At 34.9% G+C, this 18376-nt stretch overlaps 1 protein-coding gene across 3 annotated transcripts in view; it reads right to left on the bottom strand.

Moving 5' to 3' along the window:
• The window catches only part of LOC117574052 (furin-like protease 1), a 164208-nt gene that overhangs the window by 99083 nt on the left and 46749 nt on the right, over positions 1-18376 (bottom strand). For all 3 annotated transcript variants that reach the window (XM_052008234.1, XM_052008235.1, XM_052008236.1), the window contains exon 2: positions 7532-7610. The gene's annotated coding sequence lies outside the window, so the exon portion shown is untranslated. The remainder of the gene's footprint in view (positions 1-7531; positions 7611-18376) is intronic.

The following is an 18376-nucleotide window of genomic DNA, read 5'->3' as shown; positions in this document are numbered from 1 at the left end:
AGAAATGAGTAAGTTATTCAATTATTTATGATTCTGCAGAGCGCAAAATGCTCGACTTACTCATTTTAATGCCACATCGCTGAGGCCTAATTGGAAATTATGGTCGGCGGCAAGGCAAGTTAAAGACAGGCGACACAACAATTCAACAATGGGCAACAAAATGTGCCGAGTTCTTAAATAAATAATCGCCTGCAAATGCTACATTAACCGGTATAAAACGTCTAAGAGTTTGGCCTTAAAAAATACATTTTAATAATACACCAACAGCACATACTCAGTATATTTATTTTGGTATATACTTTTTATTGTTTACTAGGCTTTAAATGAAGGCTTTTCAATAATATTCCAACACTAAATTGTATAATCAGTATATTAACATTTAGTATATTTTTTTTAGTATTTAACTAATTCATTTTCATATGGTGTAAATAAACCTAAAAGTAAATAAATCTCACCAATCAATTTATATACTCAATGAGTATACATCTGGTATTATATGCAATATATTTAATTTAGTATTTAATTACATTGGCCCTTAAAAAGTACTTTACAAAATTTCACAAATATATACTCAGTATATATATTTGGTATATTTATTTTAGTAACAAACTAATGTATTTTTTCTCCGACTACCCTTTCCTTGTAAATTGCAGGGTATTAATGTGCATTAATGTGCGCATAAAAAATATCTTGATTAAATGTCGCATGCAGGCTAATTGAGTGCAAAATTTACAAGTTAATTGGTTTGAAAGTTCATAAATTTATTGTTGCCCATCATCTTCATACAGTGGACACTTGCTAAATATCTCTTCATCTCCCTCTTTTCGTCCCCCTCTTTTTGGACAAAACCACCATTGCTTCTTGTGGTTCCTTATGCCATTTACGATAGCTTTACTTAACATTTTCAGCTTGTCATGCGGTCAAGGTTCGCAGAGCAATAAAGGCTGTTCATAATTTAGCAGCTGAGTAAAGTCGAGACGAGTTGTGTGTGGATGGAAGCAGCTTGAGAGGATGCTTTGTTAGTTTGCTTGGTAGGTAGGTGGATGGGTGGGTGGATGGATGGCTGGCTTGGAGTGAAGTGGTTCAGCTGTCAAGTGTAGCGTAAAGTGCTTGCTAAGACCCCAGAGTGTTGAAGTGGGTTTGGGGTCAGCTGTGTGACATGTTATTGAAAAGGCAAATGCTTATGAATTATGCCATCGATTGAACTGTTCGAAGGACCCATGTTTCAACTTAAGATAAAATGCAGTAAAAATAGAAAAACAAACAAAACTTTGCCGTCGAGAAATACAAAAAGGTTTTCTATTTTCAGTCTTTTTATAGACATTTCCGATACCGGAAAAACAATTCAATTCAATTTGTTGACTGAGCAGAATAACGGAAAATATGCTCGCAAACGACGCCTCCCAAAAACCTGTGCAAATTGTGTTAATTTTTTCGCTCACCTCGCAAAACAAAGCACGACCATAAAAATATAATCCATCGTGGTCGGAATAAAAATGCTTCCAATAACTGAAAGTGGAGCGCGGAAGCCAGAGCAAAATATCATCGAACACATCACTGAATGACGAAGAAGATAAACAATGAACGTTTCTTTTTTTTATATATTGTGCCTGTGAACGGTAATAGAAATTGCGTTGAGAGATGACCAAGCTGGAGTCGAGGGCCCGAAACGCAATTTGTTAATGGAAATTCAATTGAATTGAAAAACTAAATAAATACCCGCACATTTTCCAGCTGCCACGCACACAGGTAAATAAATAAACGCCGAATGAGTCCATCAAATGAATAATGAAATATTGGATATTCTCCATATAGATATGTTGTAGGGTGTGGCACAAAAAAATCACTCTCTTCCTGCTTATTCTATTTTAATTGGTATACGATGTAGCGAAATAAATAAAACAATAACTCTATCTGTATTACAGTAACTCACATAGTCGACATTTATCAATTAAGTTTTTTTTAAATTCATTCATAATTGCTTGTGACACTAAAGGTGTTTCAAATGGATATCCACGGTTCGAATAACTTTAAAATAATATTACAAAAATGGGATTTTAGTTTATGCATCGCCAAACACTTGAATATTATCAACATAAACAATATAGATTTTTGTTACAGTGCAAAAATTTTATTTTATTTATGAATTTTTGTCAGCAAAAAATATTCTACATTGATATCTTGTTTCATAGTTTAAAAACTGTATTAAATAATTTGATAATATACATATAAATAAAAACAAATAATAGATATCCACGACCCATTTTGAAAGAGAACAAAACAGTGGGGAATTATCTTTAAAATATATCAAATTAATATACCGAAAAGTACTGGAATATACTTTTGGCATATCAAATTTTTATGGGTAGCGTATAAAGAAATTGTCTGTTTGATATTTTCCATCCATTGAGGAATCAGTTAAAGCATTTATTAAACCAATGTCAATTCAACATTCAATGATTCAACACATAAAACCTCTTAGGACATTGTGCACATAATGTAAACCTCCCACGCACATTCGTTAATATTCTAAAGTAAATAAATATACTTTTCACCACGAAAGACAAATAGCAATAACATCCACAACGGGAAATTTTGTGGTTGCCTCTCAGTCAGTCGGGGTGTCAGTCAATCAATATAAAGAAAATATAAGGTGAAAGTAAAGAAAACTGCACAATTTGGAGTGCGACTTATTGATATTGTTGTTGCCACTATTGGACCAATACTTTTCAATAAGTTTTACTACAAAACATGATGTATACACCCATACAAAATACACAGATGTGAACATGGCAAAAACAACTACATAAAAAAACACACACTCAATCGCATAAACCTCTTTCATTCTGTATTTCGTGTTTTTTTCCAACTGAAATGTTCATTGTTATTGTTATAGTTGGGGCACATAAATTGTTGTTGCGGTGCAGCACGTAGTCGTCAAAAGCGATGCTCTTAGCCACATGCGATAAGAAAAATACGGCAATCAGTAAGCCAAGCCAAATTGTTAATACCCTTATCAATAAATAAACAGTAAAAAAACCTTTTCTGAATATATTAGATAGGCGAAGAATTTAAAATTGTTTTGTTGATTAAAAGCTTTAATATTAGTAGCAAGTGAACTCGAATCTGTTTTTATTGTTCAATTGATTGCCTTAAGTTGGCCTATTGCCATAGTTGGTATTTCATTTTATTTGTATATCGTTTATAGAGCCGCAACCTTCCTCGCATAGTGCAATATTTTATTTATTTGCCAGCACGTTTGAACTATGAAATAACCACGAGAATGTTTGCCGTTTTCGTGGTCAATATATGGCTGACCCACATGGCAAGCGCAACGAGGTCGTCCCTCGAGAACAGACAAAAGGAGTCGGAGGCAGTACATGTCAGTCTGCCAGGTAGTTACTACATATATTGATTAATATATTGCACAACAAAATAACAGCCAGTAGTTGTGCTTGTTTTATCTCCGGCTTTAGCAGAGAATGTTAAATTTAAAGCATACTCATCAGACTTATTTCAGCACCACAGGATATCAATCATATGTTAGAATCCTTAATTATTTGTGAATCTGCACTTGCATTCCTCGCAATATGAAATTCCATATAAGCGATGCGCAGCAGGAGAAAATCAATCATACGATAGGCGAGTGTCAAACAAACGTCAACAAAAATGAATAACGACAGATGCAAATACAGAGGCAAGAAAATATTTTGCTTCACAATAAACCTCACTAGCTCACTGATTGACCGACTGATTGACTGAGTGACGGACTGACTGGTTGGCTGCTTGACTGGTTGACTGTGTGACAGCAGCAGAGCAGCAACGGTGAGCAACTCCATATGTCCTGCAGTATCCACGTTTTATATTTGCTGAGAAAACATTTATGTAAACTTTATTTTATTATAAAAATTGCATTGGCAAGAAGAGGATTGTTCCATGCAGTGCACAGTGCAGTCTCCATATCCTTATGTCTGAGTTTGTTTTATAACCATTTGCCAACAGACGACGACAACGACAACGACATTTGCCAGAGTCGTTGAGTTCTTTTTCTCAAGTTGGCCGCACACAGTTTGCAGCAGTGCAGTCAGTCGATTGAGTTGCCTTCTCAGTCGCCAGCTGTGTCCTTTGTCATGTCTAGTTCTATTTCTATTTCCCCTATCATGCCATATCAAATGGTGTTTTCTTTTCATTCTGCATGGAACGTATTCTAAACTAAATAAATTAAAATCAAACTAAATCTTTGATTGCACTAAAAACACATAAAACATACGAGTCGATTAAAATTGAAGCTTAAAAACATGACTAATTATTGTTGTTGCCCTAATAAGTATGCTCTAGCTTTTGCCCATTTTATCTGTCGGCAATTATTTTCATTTTCAATTCCCATTGCTCTTCAATGTGCATTGAGTACCACACACACACACACACACACACACAGAGACTACAAATCTCTTCTGAGCTCATTTCCATAACAGCCCACAACCGACAGCCCTTTTGCAGCTATCCAGAAAATTATTGGTCTGCTCTGTGCAAGGATTTCCATAACAAACATCAACGTGGGACACTTTTTAGCATAGGTTTGCCATTTTCATGTGCCCAAAAACTCCTGGACTGTCTAAAATATATTGATAAGCCTGATGTGCCCCAGTTGGCAATATGCAAGGCACACCACCGACACCAACCACACTCACACTCAAACACACACACATACCACATGCCACACTGCGAACCAACAACAAATCCCCACTGCCTGATGCCAAGTTTACTTTTTTGGCCATTCCACCTGGCGGCCCTGGCTTCAACCTACAAAATATGTGGCCAATTATAGCAAAAACAGACGTTTTTACGTGCAGTTTGTTTCGCTTCGGTTCGGTTTGGTTTTGGTTTGGATGGCTGCTGTAAGCACAAGGTTGGGGAGAGGGGAACAAACCTACTAACCAACTAATTTATGGCTACAAACTGCTGCGGGCTCTCTTTTTGGCTAGGCTATTGTTGTTTTGTCTAATCATCTGCCATTATTCAGTTGCGATTCGCTTAATCGCCGTCGGGTTTGCCTTCTTGAAATATTACGTATACGTAACATTTGCTTTGTAAATTGTGTTTCAACTGCCACTCGTAAATAGCATAAGAACGATCTACAGCCGCGCTCTGTCGTAAAAGTTTCCTTTTTCCAGTTGCAAGGTTATCGCAAAATTATCACACATATTTTCAATTTTTTAGGTCGCGCGATAAAGTCGCTTGACACTGCATAAAATCGCAAGTTTTATTGGCATAATTGAATCCCTATAAATTTATTGGCATTCCGATAAACGAATTCGAAAAGGAGAATAATGCATTTATAATGTGACAAAGGGGATTTACACACATCGCGAATAGAGCGCGCAGAGCTTTAAAATCACCAAATAAAAGAGGAAACAAGAGCAAAAGTGACACGTGCGTGACGCTAAAAGGAAAAAAGCAAAACCAAAGCCCCTAAACGACAAATACTTTAACGTAGCAGTATGGTGGCTATCCATGGTTACATAGTTAAATATACTTGGCAGATACCCTGTAATTATTTAAATTTAATGAATTGTTTGAATCACTTAAAACGATCCGCTAAATTGATGGAATACTGAAATTATATTTCTACATTTATGAAATTTTATTAATAATCTTCTTAAAAAGTCTTTTATTAAATTCCTTAGTTTATTTTTCAATATTTTTTTTTCCTTAGAAAAAAATACCAAACTTAGCTTTATCCTCTTTTTGTTGAAATATAAAATACGTTGACATGACTATTATTGTAATAAAGTGTTCTAATTTCTATTATAGACTACTATTTTTAAAATCTGAATTTCATAATCATAGCTTAGGGTCTTAAAAGTGCCTTTCGATCTATTTTTACGGGGTATAAAAAGACAATAACAACCGCAGTTAGAACGTTCGTGGCAAGAGAAAAACTAAAAATCGCATTTTCATGTTTTTTGTCAAACAAACGAACATCACAGACAGCTGAAAAGAGGGGAAGAGAATAAAAGGGAATACAGAGGCAGAGAAACAACAAAATGTCAAATGTTGGCGTTGCTTGTCGCTGTTCGTTTCTTGGCCTTCTTGTCAACGGCATCGTTACTGTTATTGTTTCTGCTGTTGTTGCTCGTTGAAGGCAAAATTTGTGCAGCCAAAAAATAAGTATAAGCAAAATAAATTGTTGGAAAAGGGAATTTGATTTGAAATTGAAGCTGGAGAGGGAGCTGAAGCTGAAGCTGGTTGGCAACAGACATCCTACTCTGACATGGCCAAAATATGTATCAACTACAAAGCAGTTATAAACATATTTCGTTTGCATCTATACTGAATACATATTTAAATGTATATATAGTATATATGTATTTTTGATGATGTGTTTATCAACTGTCAGGCGACTAACAATAAGCCAAATGGCTTTGAGGCTGGCCATCGTAATACTGAAAATAGTTTACTTTATTTGCATTTTTATGTAAATATCAAGCACAAATAAGTTGATGGAGTCCCGTGCAAATCCCCCTTACACAAAAAATATAGAACACACAGACGGAGAAAGAGAGATGGAAATGCTTGGCGTAAAAAATGTGCACATTATGCATAATGAAATGGATTTCTAAGGGCTGAAGTGATAAGGACACTTTACATTCCTCATTTTTTTATATTTGCCTCAACAAAATATATTTTCCCTTGATTCGACTACGGTTGACAGATATTCAAAGCTTCGACTCTGACAACGTTCTAATAAAATGCAAATCAGCGTTTCAAAGATATGTTTTTGTGTGCCAGAATGTATTCTGTTAACAAAAATTAAACTAATATTACAAATAGCATAGCGTTATCGTTTTTAATTTTTTTATTAATGAGAGTCAATAAACTACTTAAGTATTTATTAATTATTTTACTATATCATTCTTCAATTAGTGAATTCAGTTATTCAGTTTTATGTTAATAACTCCACTTAACGGAGTTAAAAACAAAACCAATCAAATCTATATAAAAACTTTGAAGGAATTTCGATAGATTACATTTAATTTTATTTTAAGAATTTGGCATTTATAGCGTTCATAGTTTTAAGATTTTGTTCTTAAAGTCTTTTAAGTCTTGAAATATGTATGAGAAATAATATTTGGATCCTTTTTTCAGACATTAATTTAAAAGCAAAGTAAATATACAAATATATTTACCATAGAGTGAGAAATTCCTATCGAATTCCAAATCATTCAATTAAAGCCAGTTCAGAGAAAAGCGCCTGATTTAGTAATAGAAACTTTGTTGTCTACTTTGGCCTCAAACATGGTCATTAATCTCTAGTCAGCTATTTGTTTCGAGATGTCAATCAAAAGGTTTCCCCCACAAATGAACATAATTCGGCATTGGCGAATGGACAAATGCTCATTGAATAAGAAGCTGGCAAGCAGCTTTTGCCCTCATTAACACTACATATATATATACTATATACATTTATTTGTCTGTTTATGTGTTGGGCAACGCCAAAAAGTATGCTAGGGCATAAATTAACACTCACATTTGATGTGCACACAAGCAAGAAGCTTGCAGACTCCAGAGCTCAAGAATCCAGACGCCAGACACTCGACTGACATTAACTGTAAAGATAATGGATACACATAGAAAATAAGTAAGTATATAAAAGTGTAGCGAGGAGGCTCAATTAGTTTTATTTGCTCTCTTTCTCACTCTATCTGCTCTACTCTGCAGAGTTAGTTAGACCAAAAGGCGGCGCCAATGAGGCAATTGAGTGGGTCGAGTCGGGTCGTGTCTTCCCCCCGCAAGAAGTTAATGTTTATTTTCATTGAGATTTGCCGAGATATTCAAGATATTTCCAGCCCAGCCAAAATTAACGCACACATTTCCAGGATCCGATTGAGTCTGAGCTCCTTGTTTGTTTGTTTGTTTGTTGGATTGTTTGCTTGCCTGTTTATTTGTTTATTGGTTTACTATCGCCTCAAAAGTCGTTTAGCACTTAATTTGTGTGCCGATTTTGGGCAAATCACAAATGTATTTGCGCCAACGGTATTCTAGTTTTATTTTCTTTTTTTAAGTAAAAACCTTTTGAGCAAACTTTTAAGCGAAATGCAGCAAAGACGTGACAGAGCTCTAAGAGCATTTCGAATTTCGAGGACATGGTCTTAAAGCTGCTCCAAAAGTTCCATTCCCAAAGCAAAGCCGTTACACTCAATAAGCTGCAGCCGCTTAGAATTTAAATGCCAAACATAAACAAGCACAAATAAGAATGCTTTCTGGCGGACAGACTTCGATTTTCATATACTCTGCTCTTCAGTTACTCGAACTTTTAAAACCACTTTTCAAAGTTAATAGTAACTTCAAGCAACTCTATTAAAAACGGGTAAATTTATAATTTTTGAAATTCTTATTTTATAGAATTAGTTTATATTTTCAATTTTTTATTGTTTTGTTATTCACTCATACTTTAATATTAAATAATTTGAATTAATTTTAGAACTAACAAGAATATTGATTTCAACATCGTATAAGGGCAAAATGATTCTATGACATTATGAAAATATAATGTCTCTATTTCGGATATTTCGTAACCTATTCATCTGACTTTTCCATCATGCTATAGAGTATTCAAAAGAGCGGGAAACCAAGGCGAATTTGCGGGTAAACAACACAAAAAAAATGCACAAGTTTTGCGGTGAACGATTTTATCTGCAGCATGGCAAATCCTTTTGCTCGGCAAAAAGGTGTTGCCCGCAACCGGAACGCGACAGACGAACGCCAAGAGCAGCACAGACCAGCTCACACTCTACCTCAAGTCCTCCTCCTCCATCTTCTCCTACACTCCCCACCAAGTTGAAACCCTTGCGCATTGTTGACTTGCCGTCTTCAGGCGAGGAGTCGAAAGAGGAGAGCAAGTAAAGGGGACGAGAAAGGGGACAGCCTTACGATTATGTGTGTCAAGTGGACGCCGCTTGGTTGCACCCGCCCCAAAGCACTCTCGGGTTCGGTTTCCTACTTGGCAACGAGTTGCTCCTTCGTCACTCTGTCTGTGTGTCTCTCTGTCCCTCTGCCTGTCATTCATTTGGCTCAGCTTGTGGCAGGTCAAAAGCAAATCGTTAAAGTTTACGCTGTGCGTGGTTAAGTCCTCAGTGACGGTTTTAAATAAATACACACAGCCAAAGGTAGGATAGAGAGCAGACGAATTGAAAGACACACAGATAGACAGTGAAACACTGAGGAGGCATGTTTTGAATATGATTTAATTACTGCTAATTGCTGCCTATACTAATTAGTTAAACTCCAACTGCTACGCTCTTGTGTTTCCTTGTCCCCCTTTCATCGTCATTATTCATTGCTACAAATGAAATTGGGCGTGAATTGAATAGCTGATGAGGCCTGAAACCTAAGTCTGAGACTGGCTTGCAATTGAAATTGAAGCAGACACAAAATCTATATGTTTGCAACTCTGATTCATGCACACGATTTCACATTTAATATATTCAATTTGAGTCAATTAGATGATATCGCTTAAATTGCTTGACTACACTTGGAAATTTATTTCAATTTTGTTCATTTATGATTTTCGTAATAAGTATTTTGAGTGGAAAAATCATCTTCAGCTTGCATATAGCCTCATCATTAGCTTTTTCATATATAATTTTTCCCACACATTTGTGATTTCATATGGTGCCAACTAGTCGAATGATTGATAAACTTGAAAAAAATAAAAAAAAAACAGGTTTGTGGCCTGATCTCTCACGCTTTCGATATTAAGCAGACAATGTCACGCAATCCGACACGTATTTTGGTTAATTTACAATCCCAACAATATTCACAGAACCGACACAAAACCTTATCAAAAACCTCGCGGCAATTTTGGCCAACGGTTCATAAATCACTCTTGTTGTGCTTGGCACATTAACGATAAAAATAACTATGTATATGTGGTAGATATTGTATAAGTATGATACAGGAAACCCAATGACACATGATGACAGGAAGATTGTCACCGAATGAAAATTTATCCAGGTGACAGCAACAACAATCAAATAACAAGAATAACACCAGCAACAACAACACTTTATGGCTGAACACGTGGAAAACAATAAATCTCCATTAAGTTGAGCGCCTTTCATTAACGGTTTTAGGCACTACAACGCTTCATGCATAAAAAACTACTCCGCATACGTATACGTTATATTACGTATACGTACGGCAACTGGATGTGACGAGTTGACACTAATACACATTCTCACTCATACACACACACGCACACACACATTTTCAGCGTTTCGTGCACCTGTCATAAAAATATTTGCGCAAAATATTTTAAGCCGCATTTTGATAAAGGACTTGGTCTAGTTTAACTAACAACTACCGCCCTCGCTTATCCCAGCCCTAGCAACAGCCTGTTCACAGGACATCGGGAACTTGCACATATATACACATATATGTATATGTATATATGACAACCATTGTTATTTTGGCCCCTGGAGCAGGGCTTATCTCAGTTCCAGCCGCCGACGTCTATGCTCTCTGCTGTTGTCTAAACAAATAAGTAAAGCTCGCTGCCAAAATGGATTATGCAAAAATGTTGCAACAAATGTGCCACAAACTAGTGGCGAAATATCAAAATTGTGTGTGGTTGGCTTTTAGGCACGACAACTACAACAGTACAAAATAGTTACAGCAACAACTACAATAGAGAAATCATAAAACTCACAACAGCAATTGCAACAGGCGTTGTCGGCAATTTTCAATCAATTGTGTTAAATATTTATAAAGTTAAGTATGATTGGTCTAGCTTAAAAAATTGGTCATAATAATAACTAAATCATATAATTTCCGTCTGGAAACTAATTGCATTTGTTGCGAGCAAAAATTGCTGATTTAATATTTTCACATATTGCAATTTATTAAAATTACCTAAAATAAACATTACTAAAAATACTCTTTAAAAATAAGTTCGAAATTGATAATGAAAATGATTTTTATTTAAAATTGCGAGACAGTTTTTGTTTTAACTTTATTTCACATTAAAATGTAATACAGTAAATTTAAAGAAACCCACATTAAAAATAATATTTAAAAACAAGTTTAAGATTTATATTGATGCACAAGGTATTTTTATTTTAAAGCAATCAAAATATAAGTGTACAATGCCAATTGCATTCGTTGAGAGAAAAAGCTCAAGGATTTCATATTTTGCAACATAACGTGTTATTAAAGTAAATTAAAACTAAAGACAGGTTAGAAATTTGAAACAAACCATAAGGTTTTATTATTTTAAAATAAACAATATGTTTTTACCCTTAGAGGGTAGCGTTAGTCTACAGGCCAATGTCAAAAAGTAATTATTAACGGAGTAGCGAATTGAATTTAAAACCCGAAACGAATTGGGCGTCAAGTGATGAGAGAGACGTCTCACACAAAATGAAACATATTAAACATTTCTGGTGATTATGCGATATGAGGAATTTACATATCTCCTCCTTCTCTCGCTCTCTCCTTCTCAATCTCTAGCTGATTCTCACGGAATAAACACACATGTCGGCGCAATGCCATTCAGAAGCCAATTGACAATGCATTTAAATGTGACATTAACCGCAAAACATTTCAGCATTAAACTGCAGGAGCTGCGGCTAAGCACAAAAAGGGTTGCAGCCCTCGACTTTCACACATATGTAAATGTCGATTAAGGGACAATTTTGGAAAAAGGGAACGAGCAATGCAAACAAGACAAACGTGTCTTGGAGGGGTTGCAATTGGGGCTTAAATAGCCCGAGGCATAATTATATGGCTTATGCATGTATGTTGATTGACAAACAATTGAATTTGGCTTTAAGCTATGCAACAGATACAAATGCGCACACATCGGCTCAAGTTATGGCCACTTGATCTCGCTCAGCCAATTGCACGAAATGCAATTTCGACTCTGATTACACCAAACGGTTTGGGGTACATCGCTCTCTCACTCCCATTCTCTCTCTCCCTCTCTGTGTTTTCACCCGTTTTGGGAGTGAGGTTTGTTTTGTGTTTTGGTAATTGCTTCACACAATGGAGCATATATGCTAATTTCCCAGTCTGGTGAATGAAATTTTGTGGGCTTATTCACCAGTTATCCGCTGCCCAACCAAAAGGGGTGCACTTCTTTTTTGGTTGGTGGGGGGTTGTTGTGTTTAGGTTAAGGGTGTCAGTTAGGGGTCAGTTGACCATTGTGTAAGCTGCGTTGAAAATTTGTCACGCATTATTTTCATATGTCTGTCATTGGGAATGAATCTGCGGCTATTTTGTGCGCCATTTTTGGGGCTCCTCTGGTTATGTCTGTTGTGGCTTTTATGCGAAATTGCTTTTTTTTTTTGCATCTCCCTCTCTCATGAGTTTATTGTGTGCGACAGTGGTGCGTATGTGTGCGTGTGTGTGCGTGTGGCCTGTATGACAGCACAACAAATGGATGTGTGCACGCTGTCTGCGGCCTGAGAGCAGAGTGTGTGTAGTAACTGCTGTAACCTTATCCACAGGCAGCTATAACTCCATTTTAACCACACATAATCGCTGGGCAAGAGATGAAGTTCCATTTTGTGGTGCGTATCTTATTTACACAGACTTAATAAACCAACACAAAAGATGCACAAAAATCCCATTTCAATTTATCTCGTTACCATAATATTGCACAATATTCCGCATATGAGTTTGGAGAGTAATTCGCTTAATATCAACAAAGAATGAGGAATTGCTCTTACCATATTTGGACAATGCAACATATACTTTGCGTGTGGATTTGATAAGCAACGTCGTAACATAAATTAAAAATGTAATTTTGGAAATTTTGGAACATTGTTTACTTAAACTTAATTAGAGAATATATATATATATATATATATATATATATATATATATATATATATATATATATATATATAATTATATATATATATATATATAATTGGTATAAAACGTGCTTCTCTAGTATAGAAAAGTTTATTTTTGGAAAAAAAATAAGAAAAATAATTTAGTTCATAAATTAACACAAAAGGCATAAAAACATGCTTGCTTTGAAGTTTATTTTTGTAAAAATAAGGAACATGATTTGCTAAGATCACATTTCAATAATATTGAAACTTTATTGCAATTATGAGTTTGAGAGTATGAATCATTAAAAGATTGCTGTTGCGTTAATTTGGAAATATGATATACAATTTATACCAAAATTAGCATAAACTAAATTCAAAATAAATTGGAAAATTTATCGCCAATCGCTTCAATCACTTGTTCAACATGCACATATCATTTGTTAATAGTGCAAGTAAAGAATACCAGTAATTCAGGTTCGACAAAGTCTGACAACACTTCATTGACAGATGACACTCCCAAGGCTCCAATTGAACATGCTACTCGATTTCCTGCTTTAGATCGACAATTGGGAACAAGTCAAAGAGGCTGATGCTGCTGTTGCTGTTGCAGCTGCAGTGTGTGTAGTTCATTTGATTAAAAGAGTGGCAAAACTCGGACAGTATTGAACCTGGACGACTTCAAATGTGGCCACATATCATGCGAGAGAAAAGGTGAAATAGAGATAGAGAGACAGCAAAAAAAAATGGAAAAAATAGAGAACAAGGTGAGGGCTGGCTGATGAGGGATTGTGTAAGCCAAATGTGCAAAAATCGAATTGAAATGAAGGCATCAAAGGCAAATGAAATTGAAATCAGGCACAGAATGTGCAGCAAATTGCACAAACTAACCTAAGCGTTTCTCTGTTGGCCGCATTTCCAACATGCCACATCCTCTGTCCACAAAATCTATGTGTGTGTGTATATACGGTATGCCTGATGCCACAGGCCTTGCACCCTGTGCTAAGGTGTTCATAAACTCATCTGTTATATGCATGTACTATATGCATGTGTGTCTGCCAGCCTCTTCACTCGATTGAACATCGCTGAGAACATCGGGGTACAAAGTAAAGCAGGTCATATGGAAATATCTACGATTGCTGACTCTTCGTTTGCCTCGCTTTTTCTATGTCGAATTCCTTTTTGCATATTTCTTGCTTAATATTTCTTTTTATTACTTGTTTTAATGCATTGCTAACAGCATGATCCAGAAATTCCAATACCAATCAGCTGCGTTTTCTGTGCTCAACTCACGTTGTATATTTTTAGAAGCCAACAGCTTGGGGCTTTTAATATTTTTTGAATATATTTAATATTTTTGTGAGTTCACATAAATTCAATATTAATTGTGACATCAATCGTCAGGTTGAGATATGCTAAATGTAATTTCCCTTCGAAGACCTCGAATAAATTTGAAAGTTCTGTTGTTAGTCAAATAGTCAAAGATCAAAGGCTATAAGTCGACTTTTGCTACTTTAGACACACAACTCAAAGAGATACCGACAAGACACAATTATAATGTGCCCCAGAAACAGACACAGACAACTTCAAAAGCCAGCAAACATCTTGAGTAGCTTCAACATGCCATGAGGTTTGCTTTAATTATATTTAAACATTTTCAAGTTACACACAATTCAATCGAGAGACAGACAAACGCGACTCCTTCAATAGCTGACCTTTCAGCAAGCTCATAAAAGAGTTTCTGATATAAATATATATATATATCTACACACTTTTGTGCTCTATAACTAGCCAAGTGGCATCAGTTTTCAGTGAGTTGTGACGTTGGCATTTGCCACTTGAGTTTTATCTACAGTTTCATTTGCATGTTCATTGACATTGAAATGCGTTTCATGGTCCGTTCACTTCATCTTCAGTGAGTTTAATTATCCATCAGTTTTCTGAGTCAGCGCTCAAATTTAATTTAAAAGTGTAGAAAAAAAAGTGAAGAGACGTACAACAAATAACAACTATTATTTGCCAAAAATAAACTCAACAATAAGTATTTGGAGTGACAACCTTGAATTGTTCAACATTTTGCGTGGTACAAGTATTATTCATTTAAGTTTTCAATTGAATGTCAAGTGGCACGTGTTTATAAGCGGAAGTTGTGTCTTATCTGAATCTTTGCTCTTTTCCATCTCTGGACCACAAATTGATTTTTTGTTTATCTATTTTTGTGTATGGAATTATGACAAGTTGTTATGAAGCGGCCACTCATCAGTGTTTAAAATATTGTTGTGTATTTTTAAATTATTTGAAATCTGTGCAAAACTTTGTCAAGGCTTTTCCAAAGTCAGTAAACCAATTAAGTGAAACTTTATAATTAACAAAGCTGATTTCGTCCATCAACTATTCCTTTGAAGTAATATTAAAAAAGTTCCAGCATCAATTGCATTTTTTGTTTATAAAATCAGTTTATGTCGTTTTATCACATTTAGGTCATTGAAACGGAAATGGTTCTAGGCTTTCCGAGCAAAAAATGTTCATTAACATTAAACAAAAAAAGATTATTTATATTTTCTTTATTTTTTTTTTTGCTGAGCTTTGTATCGCGTTTTTTACGCATTTCTCACGTGTGTTCGGTTGTAAAATAAAATCTACACGTAAATTAAAGTCAGCAATTTGCACATATTTTTATTTTTATTGCATTTCTCTCCCGCCTTAAGCGCTAATGACAGGCTTAATATACGTGTATACGAGTTAAAAATAAATACCTTTGCTATATAGCCAACCGTCTGATCGTAGAGTCAACACTCGACTGCATTTGTACATTTAATCTCTCGCTTTTTTCCCGGGCATGGGAATACCCTAATATAATAATAACAACAGCAGCTGATTTGAAATTCCTGATAATTAATGAGTATTTTAATACGATTGCCAGCACGATTGCAATTAATCTAATGTAGGGATTTCACATAATCAGACAAAAATGAATTTAATTATATACAATAAAAATGTACGAGATTGTAGATAAATAATTCGAGCAACTATAAATTATACAATAAACTTTTACAGCAACAGCTTTGCTATTTATTTATATGTTTATCTTAACTTATCTAGTGATAGAAAGATAAGTAAGAAAGTAATCTCTATATCTAATACTTTTGTATTATACAATATTTAAAGGAAACACAAATTTATTCCATTTTCATGCCCTCAACACTTAAAATCAAAATGCCAATAAATACGATTACAAATATAGCTCAATTAAGAGCAGTGTCTTGATTTTACCCTACATTTTGTAGATCATAACAAATTGTTTACACACTCTTTGGGTTGCTGAACTTTTTGTTATCGTGCAGTGAATGTTGTAATCAGTGAAATTAACAGCGCAGACTGAGATGCTCGCAAAGAAGCAGAGAAAATACGTGAAATATTTACAAAGCGTTCCGGTGACCAAACACATTAGAGCGATGCTAATGAAAAACACAAATTAGCGCACTGAGATGACTTTTGAGAAGTGCCAGGCGCAAAAAGTATCTCAGAGATACGTAAAGATTCGATAAATAACAAAACTCAATTTGCTAAATAATTTTCAATTTACGCACAAATGCCATGCTAATGAGCCATATTACGTTCAAGATTTATGGATAATTCCCCAAAAAACAAAAAAAAAGAGCGCGTCAACTGCAGAAAGAAACAAGCTAATGAAGCTGGAAGTGTCGCGTTTTTTTACATTTTCAAAAACTAGAGCATTTCAATTAACAGGTGCCACGCTCATCAACAGTTAGATGCACTCAATTGAACGCTAATAGAAACTGTATTTTCCACACCCATCGAGGGCCTAATAAATTTGTCATGAAATGTGCTACACACGAAAGCCCGAGACAGACTTTATTATGCATTATGTATTTTGTTGGGAGAAACAAATTGACTCTGAAAAGCGCAGAGTTCACAAACGATAGAAATATATTCCGTGGAAGGGCATTTAGAATTCTGTAATTATATAATCTTGACGTATCGATATTGCGCATTCATTTGTTGAATACGCCGGCAATTGATGTGCGACTCAAATATTTTGTGTGTGTGTAATTACCACTGGGGAAATTATCACCGAGTAGCTAAGTAGTTTTGCGCGTGACTTCAAAATAGTTCACTCCTAGTTGTAATCGAACACGAAGCCCTCTATAATTTCGAATTACGAAACGAACATGAAAAATGTAATATTTTAAGCGGAACATTGATTGAGTCAACGATATAATAAATTAATACAAACATATATGTTATTTCGTTTGATAAGCCGCAAAATTGACCATTATTCATTGAAAGCAATAATAAAATTAAATAATGTATGAGCTTATTATTCTCAAGGGATTGCGCTGGAATAGCTATAATTTCTTGAAAAATGCTATTATTAGATTTTTAAACCATTTATCAACAGCATGTAATCAAAAAAAAATAATTAGCTCGCTGAGTTTAATTTAAATATTTTCTGCCACTTATAGCCTTTTTTTGTACCCACTAATCTTAAAGTAGAGGGGTATTATAACTTTGTGCCTGCGCCATAAAGTATATAATTTCTTGAAAAATGTTATTATTCGATTTTTAAACCCATTATCAACAGTATGTAATAAAAAAAAATTAATTAGCTCGCTGAGTTTAATTCAAATATTTTCTGCCACTTATAGCTTTTTTTTGAACCCACTAATCTTAAAGTAGAGGGGTATTATAACTTTGTGCCTGCGCCATAAAGTATATATTTTTGATGTATATTGAATTAGTATATTAAATCGGTAACGGATATCTCACTGTCGAGCACACTCGACTGTAGCCTTCTTAATTGCTATTATTTTCCTTTGTGTGTTTCTCTAAGTTTTACAACGCCACACATTATTTAACTTATCTAACTCTTTTTATTTTTCTTCTTGCTTATGTCTCCACTCTGAGTAATAAGCACTTCCACAAATTGCAAGTAAATTATTAAAACTTAACATTACCATTTTAGCTGCAGCTGAGCAAATTTCAATTTGGCTTACCTGTAAATAAAATAAAGGTAAAATATAATTACTAATCATAGATGCAAAAATAATAACTTAATCTCATAGAGCTAAGCATTGAGTATTTTCATTTGCACACTCGTATGTGTATATGCAATAAGTATGTTGTTGAAAACTGCTTCACTTCAATTATGAGCGAAATAATTCACAATTTGCAGACAAAGACAGTGTCTTATTGAGAGGATTTACATTTTCGATTCAACAATAAATATTATTAGTTTCACAATTTTGCAGCGTATTGAATGAGAAAACATTGATAAGCTCGGCTAATAATGAATGCGACTGGAAGCCAAGCACTTACTTAGTGGGTTCTCTTAATTACATGCGAACCACACTCAACTGTTGTTGCGCAGTGGAAATGCAGTCAAGTCGAGGGCACAGACAGTCTGTTCTGTGTCGTTTCCAATCTCAAAATGGCAACTGCAAATGCTAATGACATGCAGCATCATCTCATGGCGCATTAGTAAAACTAAATTAGGTCTTAACATAATAATGAAA

This window comes from Drosophila albomicans, chromosome 2R (assembly GCF_009650485.2).
Source record: "Drosophila albomicans strain 15112-1751.03 chromosome 2R, ASM965048v2, whole genome shotgun sequence".
Taxonomy (NCBI): domain Eukaryota; kingdom Metazoa; phylum Arthropoda; class Insecta; order Diptera; family Drosophilidae; genus Drosophila; species Drosophila albomicans.
Note: the sequence above shows the minus strand (reverse complement) of the source record. Positions and strands in the feature narration are given on the sequence as shown.